The sequence below is a fragment of the Mytilus edulis genome, chromosome 2 (genome assembly GCF_963676685.1).
Source record: "Mytilus edulis chromosome 2, xbMytEdul2.2, whole genome shotgun sequence".
NCBI classification, from domain to species: domain Eukaryota; kingdom Metazoa; phylum Mollusca; class Bivalvia; order Mytilida; family Mytilidae; genus Mytilus; species Mytilus edulis.
Window position 1 is genome coordinate 106,337,638 of NC_092345.1, and position 10,673 is coordinate 106,348,310.

The window sequence follows — 10,673 nt, forward strand, 5'->3', positions numbered from 1 at the left end:
AGTAGCAGATTCAAGTTGGGTATAGGAAAGTTATGTTAGAAATGACAGGGATCTGAAACTAAACCTATACAGTTTAGCTAGAGAGAAAAATCTTCTCATCTCCACCTTCCCCCTTTTTATATGACCGCAAAAATTCAAAAAAATTGTTGTATATTGGTATCATGTCGTTCGAAGATGGTTTCCGGATAGTTACTTTAGTATAAGTAAATAGAAATCAATAAAATTTTAACATTTATAACCACTAAAGGAAGGTTGTGATTGATTTCTTTTTGTTTGTTCAAAACAGTTTAGGAACAAGGGGTCAACATAAGTATTTTTATAGTTTCGAAACAATAACGTGTGTAAGTGTATGGATCTTTCTGAAATTGTACCACAAGAAAGGAAGGTTGAGATTGATTTTTGGGGTTATGTTCCAAAGGTTTTAGGAATTGAGGGCCAAAAAGGGGTAAAAAAACAATACTTTTCTAATACTTTGTATAAATTGTTTATTTCTTGACCAATTTCAATGGGGTTTTTAAATCTGCTGGATCTCACCATGTATTATGATTTTGGAATTTGGTCCCTGTTTTTAAATTGGTCCACATTTTGATATAACCGTGTATTTAGAATTTTAATTTTGGGTCCTGTTTTTAAATTGGTCTACATTATGGTCCAAAGGGTCCATAATAAAATTGAATTCTTGGGGTTCAATGATATGCTGAATCTGAACATGTATTAGATTTTTGATTTTTGGGCCCAGTTTTCAAGTTGATCCAAATTGGGGTCCAAAATTAAAGTTTGTTTGATTTCAACAAAAATTGAATGTATTTTTTTTTTGGTATGCTAAATCTAATCATGTATTTTGATTTTTGATTTTTGGACCCTGTTATCAAATTGGTCCACATTGAGGTCAAATGGGTCCAAAATTAAATTTTGTTTGATTTCATCAAAAATTGAATTCTTGTGATTCTTAGATATGCTGAATCAATCCATGGCCAAGTATTTAGATTATGGATATTGGACCATAATAGGTAAATTTATAATTTTTTTAAAGTTCCTAAGACCACATTCATTCTGTGTCAGAAACCTATGCTGTGTCAACTATTTAATCACAATCCAAATTCAGAGCTGTATCAAGCTTGAATGTTGTGTCCATACTTGCCCCAATTGTTCAGGGTTCGACCTGACTGCGGTCATATAAAGCTGCACCTTGCGAAGCATCTGGTTTCTTTATTGAGCCAACAAAGATATGTAGAGCTACATTCAAAAGATAGATGAATCATAACATTTAGCACAAAATTATCAGCTTGTATTACACAATCAATGTCACTTTTAATTTTACTTCACACAAATATGTCTCAGTTATTATTGAAACTGGAGTCGTAATGTTTCTTAAAAATCGTAGATGAAGCAAGTTACAGAAGATTAACTACATGTGACAATCACCTACAGTTTTGGAATAGCAACAGTAGTATACCTCTGTTTAAAAGAAATAAATCAAATGAGAGAAAACAAATCAGGGTTACAAACCAAAACCAAGGGAACAGTACCTATCAGTGGAAAACTAAAGTCATTTGATGTCATATCACCTTTGGTATTTAATTAGGTCTTTTTTAACACACACATACAATAAGACCAAGAAGTGAGGTATTTTTTTTCAGATTGTTTGATTTTATATTTATTTTATTATACTTTCAAAAGTGTCAACAAAACTGTGAAACTGAACACAGAAAATTGACTTGTAGTGGGTTTTTAACTGTTTTCAAAAGGGCAAACAAGAATTTAATTAAATTATTTCAGATTTTTCACAATTTTTTTAGTATTTCATCAAAATTTTATGCTGTAAACACATACACATTTCATTGATTAATTTGATATTGTGAAACGTTGAACTAATCCCACAATGGATAAAAATTGAAGTATAAATAATACTTTATGTTCGATGAATATGTTACATGCAGAAGGAATGGTTTTTAAATATATTGAACAAATAATATGCGTTCTAAGTGTAATTTATGTGATACTTATGGTGAAACAAAGTTGTGAAGTAAAAAGTATAAGTATAAACATATGAGTAAGTGTATGAAGGGGCAACATAACAAGAAACTACACAATAAATCATGGGTCTGTTTGATGGTTTAATACTTCTAAATATAAAATAATGTAGCACTCTTGATTACAGAACTATAGAACCTTTAGTTTAAGTCTGAGATGAACTATATATCAATGGTGTAATGATATTTTAGACATTGATATACTTACACAGAAAAAGCTGTAATAAAATAATTGTTTATACTTTAGCTATTTGTTGTCATAGTGATGTTTTCTGCATAAAAGAGGGAGTTGTATTCTGATGAATTAAGAAGGAGTCTGAAAATAGTCCCCACTATCTGCCTGTGTTTCAAAAGACCATTGGTTTTTGGATGACCTCAATTGTAAATTGGAATTTCTTGGCTACTTTGTTTAAGATTATTGCTCCCCATTAAAAACACTGAGCATTGAATTTAAAAACTGATATGTTTGTTACATTACTTTTTAATGGTAAATCAACATTAAGAATCCATGACTTCTGACTACAGGTGTCTGATTTCTTTTACAATGTTTTAGGTTCTAAGGTCATTGCATTAAGCCATTGCATCAACTATTATTGATATTTAAGATCTTCAGTCTTTGTTTATATCATCAACACAGTGGGTGCCCCTTGTGGAGCAGAAGATACTTAACCCTGGGTGTACTTGAGTTGAGTTATTTGCCAGTTATTGTAGGTGTTTTGTATATATGTGATAAGGTAGATCCAGGGGTAACTGTCCCAATTTTTATGGTATAAAATTTAGTTGTTTTTTTAGATTTTTATCTTTGAACATTGAATGTTATTGTATATACATAGCTATACAAAAAACTTTTATTGTATATACGGTACATAGCTATACAAGACACTTTTATGTGTGAGACACAAATTTTTATAACTCCTCATTTGGGAACTTATTCCAACGAGAAGGTGTTCCATAATATGTAGGTCATGGGTATAGAAGAAGTAGGTTAGTAGATGATAAATCTTTAGTTTTCTTGTACTATGTTTGTTAATGGCACAGCCGTGACAGTTTTAATGTTAATACTAACTTGGTCAACTGTATTTTATCTATAGTTCTTACCATGTTTCAGTAATAAGTAGGTTAAGTGGAATAAATTAGTGTAAGGTCAACCATATTTGGTTCATAGAATCTATTTAAGAACTTAACATGTCTGGTGTACCAGTCACCTGACCTTGATTACTCTTTCATTGGTCATAAATTAATAAATTAACATTAATTTTTATTGATACATTCAATTTCTACGTCATTTAAGACCCTTTTTCACAGCCTTAAATAAAGTTTTCTGTGCAATGTTTTATTAACTGTTTGTTTTGTCATCTTTTACCATGGTGTTGTCTGTTATTATGACTTTTTTGTTTGAACTCTTCTGTCTTTAGTTGCTGCTGGTTTTCAGTTGCTTTGCAGAAGCTTAAGGAGGCTTGCAGTTAAAAAAATTTCAGCAAAAAATTAAACATTTGTTTTTTTCATAACAAATTTTATTTATTACACTATTAGTTATTACTTTATAATATGATACAAAAATTAACCAAAAAAAATCAATTCGGTTTGGCCCCAGTTGACTTTTAAAATGTTTATATCATTGAAAAAGCTCCTATTTATCTCCCTTTGGTGCAAAAATGCTATTTTTTTGGCATTAAAATTGAAATATCATTTTTTACTCATCGGTGACCTATATTTTTTTATTATTGTTTTCAAATAAGCTATACATAAACTGAATAATTGTAAAATTTAAGCGATTTCTGTAATTATTACCTCTTTTTCTCCTATTAGTTCAACAGAAAAAAAGTAACTTTACAAAAATGTATGCTTCTTTCGAAGGCAGATTGTGGGCGTAATTGATTGGTGACCCTACTTTTTCTATTAGGTATAAGATAAAGTTCATTTATAGAAAAAATTAGGGAAATCTTATATTAAATTTTAAAAATGATTTAGACCCACGAGCCCCCTTAAGGGCATACGATACAGTTTTGATTCTGTATTTACAAGTTGATGAAAATTTGCATATATATAGGCTATTTTTTACCTGATTAAATCAAATATGTAATAAAAAATATACCTTCATGTGTTACTTTTTGAGTTAAATGAGGTCGAAATTTTGTATATTTGCTCAAAATTCGGATTTTTGCCGTATTTTCCTTTTAGAAAGAAAGACATAACTTTTTTGTTTTAAAAGATAAACACAAATTGTTTTTTGTTAAATAATTTGTAATTTCTGTATTTTATAAGTATTCTAAAAATGTATGCCTTTTTTGTTCAGAAATAACTCATATTTATCAAATGATCATGAATTGAGAAAACAAAAGTAATTTTTTGCTGTATATTTATCAAAATTAAAAAAAATACAGTATTTACAGTTTTATAAAACTTGGTCCACATAATCTCCCTGCAAAATGAAACAAAATGTCGGTTTTAAAAATGGGGGTCCATGCACTCGTTTTCGAATTAAATCAGTTTGAATGCTAAAAATTAATCGGAAAATGCATATGTCACAGTTTGACGTCGCGAAAATAACATTTTACGTTAGCAACTTCATTACCTCCCCTGTAACTGTATCCTATGCCCTTAAGAGAGGGGAAAAAGATACCAAAGGGTAATTCAAACTCATAGATTGAAAATAAATTGAAAAAAGACAAAAAAAAGACTAACAGACAAATATTAGTACACACGACACAAAGAAAACTAAAGACTTGAGGCAACACGAACCCAACCAAAAAACTGGGGGTGATCTCAGGTGTTCAGGAAGGGTAAGCAGATCCTTCTCCACATGTGGCACCTGTCATGTTGCTCATGTTATTACAAACCCGGTAAATAGTCTAATTCGATAAGGTTGTCTCTACAATTGTTGCTGAAAATTTTGGGTACACACATGTTGATTTATATGAAATCTTTACATTTTGGATAATTTTGAAACTGTAAATTTCGATAGCATTACTAATGTATGTAGCATTTCCTGAAATCTTGTATTTTTGTTGAATGCATGTTCAACTTATCTGTAAATTATACAATTGAAATGTGAAAAACCTAAAAAAATATTGTAGTTATCATTTAGTAAATGTCAAAGTTTATATTATCTATTGCACTTCAAGCACTCAATTCCAAAGATGATATGTAGTTAAAATGTAATTATTCTGCAATGAAATGTTATGATTTATGTGTTAAATGAACATTTAGATCATCATTAAACTGTAGGCAAGTATAATCACATTTGGTTTACTTCAGTTATAAAACTTCTATGTACTTCAAAATGAATTGTGAATATGATGGATTGACTTAAAACTTATTAAATGAAATGAAAATATACTTTAAAGATGACTTGTGAAAAAGGATTGAATTAGAATTTATTAAATAAAATAAAACTTTACCCTATTGAACTTTCACTTTTTGTTGTGGATTTTGGTAGGTTTTCTAGTTTAAATTTGTTTTTTTCCCCATCAATTTATTAAAGTCAACTTTAGAAATATCAGTCAAAAGAATATAACAAGCCACACATTGCAAACACATCCATTTGGAATTTTTTTTAAATTGAGAATGGAAATGGGGAATGTGTCAAAGAGACAACAACCCGACCATAGAACAGACAACAGCAGACGGTCACCAACAGTCTTTAATGTAGCGAGAAATTCCCGCACCCGGAGGCGTCCTTCAGCTGGCCCCTAAACAAATATACTAGTTCAGTAGTTTAGTTTAGCAAGGCTGCAAAACATTTGTCTGACACCATTTTACGATTTTAACACAGTGTAACTAGGAATTATTTAAAAAAAAAAGAAGGAAATAACTCCTGCTGATAAAAGTTGGGTTTTCAAAGAATAAATATAGTTGAGAGTGAAAGTGACTTGAAAGAATCTCTTTTTAGTGTATTATAGTCTTAGATTTTTGACAAAAAGACTAAAGATGCAACATGTTTTTGAAAGACAGGCTACTTGTTTTTATTTTACAATACCAATACATGTACACGTGTACAGACAAATGAAGGGAAACATATGTATAGTTTAGGCATGTTGTCTCTTATGTCATGTTTCAATATGTCAATTTACATATTTTGTATTTTTCAGCCCTTTTTCTTACATTGTCTGATTGTAATTATATATATTTGGTCAGACCACATGAAATAGATACAAGACAAATTCAGACTACTTGTAATACATAAATGACAAAATCGTGGCTTTAAGGAATCAAAATTAATGACTTTTTAAAGAAAAATGAAATAAAAACCTCGAACAATTCCACTGTGATGTAATTAATAAGAAAAAATTCCCTTGTTGATTAGATCAAGGAAGCTAGTCAATCATGATTGGATTACTTTTCCTTTTGTAGAAAACTAACCAAATATATCATAATAACGGAGAGTTTGACTTTGGCGTGTTGGAATTAATATGCTGGAGTTTACCTGACATGATTAGTTTTGCTGTAATTTACAAAGAAAATCTTAAATACTGCATGACGCATCATATATAACTGTAATTGATCAAAGTTTGATGGGATTTGATTTACCTGATTTTGAGTTAATTATGTATGGCTATCTTGGTAGGATATTAACGCAGGTGTTTTATAATTAACTACAATCAGGCGATGCCCTGTAGTCAGTGCTAGGTTTTCTAATTAGTTATAATCAGGTTATTTGTTCATTGATTAGAAGCGAACTGTTTTGTACTGTTTCCAACCTTTATGACCAGTAATTAATAGATTGTTATAATAGTAATTCTATGTGGAGACCGTGGAGTATGATTTTATTACATTGTTAGTCTGTTTAAGACCCTGTGATGTTACACAGCTTAAAGATAAGTCAATATTAAATGAAAAAGCTCCAATTTAATGAAGAAAATATATTGTGAAAATTGTATAGATATGAACCTTTTTAAATTGTAAATCTTATAATATTCAAATAATTTCATAGAAAACATACTATTCTAAAGAAGTTAACAAATTTATGGACCAATTTAGAAATGGTGTTGCATTATGGGAACTTTAATGTTTGATATGTTTTGATTGGTCCAGACTATAGGAACTTCAATGTTTTGGATGTTCTGATTGGTCAAGAAATATAGAAACTTCAATGTTTAGGATGTTCTGATTGGTCAAGAAATATAGAAACTTCAATGTTTAGGATGTTCTGATTGGTCAAGAAATATAGGAACTTCAATGTCCTGAGGTATGGGAACCTCACTGTTTTGGGATGTTCTGGTTGGTCCTGAGATATGGGAACCTCAATGTTTTGGGATGTTCTGGTTGGGCCCGAGATATGGGAACCTCAATGTTTTGGGATGTTCTAGTTGGTCCTGAGATATGGGAACCTCAATGTTTTGGGTTGTTCTGGTTGGGCCCGAGATATGGGAACCTCAATGTTTTGGGATGTTCTAATTGGTCCTGAGATATGGGAACCTCAATGTTTTGGACTGTTTTGGGATGTTCTGGTTGGGCCCGAGATATGGGAACCTCAATGTTTTGGGATGTTCTAATTGGTCCTGAGATATGGGAACCTCAATGTTTTGGGATGTTCTGATTGGTCCTGAGATATGGGAACCTCAATGTTTTGGGATGTTCTGATTGGTCCTGAGATGGGGAAACCTCACTGCAAAGTTAGTTTACATTCTTAAAGGGGTGGTCAAGGTGGTATAATATAAGAACAAATAAGCTCCTAACTAAGAGCTTATAAAGATAATAGTCAAATTGTCAAGAAATACCTGATGAAGGAGTCACATGACCAAAAATACTTTCTTAGTTTTGTTTGTTATACTTGTATCATGCATAGACTTAGTGAAGTCAAACAAAAACAGTAATGTTACCAGAGACATATTGTATTATATGTCTCTAATGTTACCAATGCAAGTGCTGCTGATTTTTATGCCCCACCTACGATAGTAGAGGGGCATTATGTTTTCTGGTCTGTGCGTCCGTTGTCCGTCCGTCTGTCCGTTCGTTCGTCTGTCCGTCCGTTCGTTCGTCTGTCTGTCCCGCTTCAGGTTAAAGTTTTTGGTCAAGGTAGTTTTTGATGAAGCTGAAGTCCAATCAACTTGAAACTTAGTACGTATGTTAATTCCTTATGATATGATCTTTCTAATTTTAAAGACAAATTAAACTTTTGACCCCTATTTCACGGTCCACTGAACATAGAAAAAGAAAGTGCGAGTTTCAGGTTAAAGTTTTTGGTCAAGGTAGTTTTTGATGAAGTTGAAGTCCAATCAACTTGAAACTTAGTACAAATGTACCTTATGATATGATCTTCTTAATTTTAATGCCTAATTATATTTTTTACCCATTTTCATGGTCCATTGAACATGGAAAATGATAGTGCGAGTGGGGCATCCGTGTACTTTGGACACATTCTTGTTTACCATGTTACAATATTAGTTACTATATCAAAGTAACTTTTGTTAGAGGTAATTTATCATATTAAAAAGACATTAGTACTTCTCTGGATACAAGCACTGCAGTGATTATCAATTTATTTTAGATTTAAAGCTTCATTAAAATATCAATCTAAGTTGCCCTGGTGCCAATGGGAATCTAACGGAGGTAGATGTATAGATGAGACGAACATTTACCCTCATTCTGATAAAACTGTGTTAAAGAGAAGGTAGGCTGGTATATATTGGAGCTAATCTGGTCATTGGATTAAAGAAAATGTATCCAAATAAATTTTGTTTTAAAGAGGGGGTACCCTGGTACATTTTTAGACTTTAATACAAGGGGGGCTTTTTTTATTTTCTATTTTGGATGACACCCCCTCCTATTGCCCCTTATGGTGCTGTAGACTTACTTTATGTAACCTTTCATATTTCGTACATACTACAAAAATATTACCAGATCAAGTTCCTGTAAAACAATACATGATATTCTACAAAACATTGTCCGACAGTATAAACTGGTGGAGACCAGACTAGAACTTCTTAGATTATGTATAATAGGTCATTTCTGGAATCATGTCTTTCACCGGAAAAGATCATCAATTTCGCACGCCTTTATGACGTCATTTACCAGATAGAAGGCGTGCCTATATCTCTGCGCTATTGAAAGTTTCCAGCACTTTCATAAACGTCATTAAGTAGGGTAGTATAAAAATAATTAATGTCCCGTAAGTACATAATCGTGATTGTCGTATGACTGAGGGAGGGTGACCATTCTTTTAGATTTTAATTTCCCAAATATTTAGTGCAGTATAAGATAAAACTTTCACCCGTTTGCTCAACATGTGTAGGAATTTTCTATGCATATATTTTTTGTCACGTGGGGATGGAAGTCACATGACAGATTCGTCTGAAAACCGTATCCGGGAACTGGCTTTAAAGGAAATTGTATCATTACAGTTTAAAGTGTTTATTTATAAAAGTCTTTATTTGCCTATTCAATACAAATTCAGTTAAAAATACAGATATATATGGAATTATTGGCTACTTAGAATACATTACTGTATATTGGGTCGATCTAACTATTATGTACTCTTCTGATTACCTAGACTGTGTAATGGTCTTACTATAAGTATTATACTGTGACAAATCTCAAACGATATTAAGTTGCATAATAATCATAATAATGGAAACTTATTGAGATTGTAAAGAGGATTATAACAGAGTGTATGCAAAGCTATATTTATTTAGATATATGTTTGTAGTGGGAGATAGATCAATGTTCATTATTTAGAGGGTTTTGTTATAAGGTTTTCAATATCATTTAGAATTAAGTAATATTTGCTAAGTTGTGTTTTACTACCAACAGACTGGTCTCTATAAAAATTTGTATAAAGGAGTGAGTTTCCACATTTTTTGAATAGTGAAAAATTGGAATGGCATGCTTGATACAAGAAGTTGTTTGGAATGGCATGCTTGATACAAGAAGTTGTTTGGAATGGCATGCTTGATACAAGAAGTTGTTTTGTGGGGTTTTCTTTACTGTCAACAGTCTTGTTAAAAGGGACATAACTGAGAAATATCCTCATCTAGCTGTTATTCAACAGTCTTGTTAAAAGGGACATAACTGAGAAATATCCTGATCTAGCTCTTATTCAAGACAGGAACTGACAAATTTTTATAAACTTTTATATTTTGTGTCAATGTGGTCACTGTCTTGTTGATCTGTGCCCTACGACAACTTTTGTTCTTGATGAAGATTTTAAGTTGGATTGGAAGAAGCGAATTTGTTTTATATTGTTTGGAGTAGATGGTACACAACAAAAAGATAATTTCCCAACTGATATTTAGGAGATTACTGTATTGAATTTTAAGCTACAACGGAATCAATTGGTGATTTGATGGTCGCAAAATATGTTTACTGGTGACGAGTTACTGGAGACGGTAAAAGGGGTTTTGTTACCATCAAATCACCTATTGATGCTGTTGGAGCTTAAAATACAGTATTAATATCTCCATTCTAATAAAACTGATAAAAACAACGTTAAAACATACAATAAAAATCTGTCGTTCGTTGTCTGTGCTTGTGTGTATGTTTTCATAGCATCAATTGTGAATGGATGCCATGAAAATTTAGTGATGTTATCCAAACAAAATGAACATTAGAATTAACTTTATGATCTGGATATTTGCAACCTACAAGATCAACAGAGCTGTATATTCATACTTTCAAGGCATCACTATATTGGTTAATTAT

The 10,673-nt window shown here is 31.5% G+C and overlaps 1 protein-coding gene across 15 annotated transcripts in view; it reads left to right on the plus strand.

Moving 5' to 3' along the window:
- Positions 1-10,673, plus strand: part of LOC139513873 (zinc finger CCCH domain-containing protein 10-like) — a 108,223-nt gene that overhangs the window by 94,862 nt on the left and 2,688 nt on the right. The gene's annotated exons all lie outside the window — the stretch shown is intronic.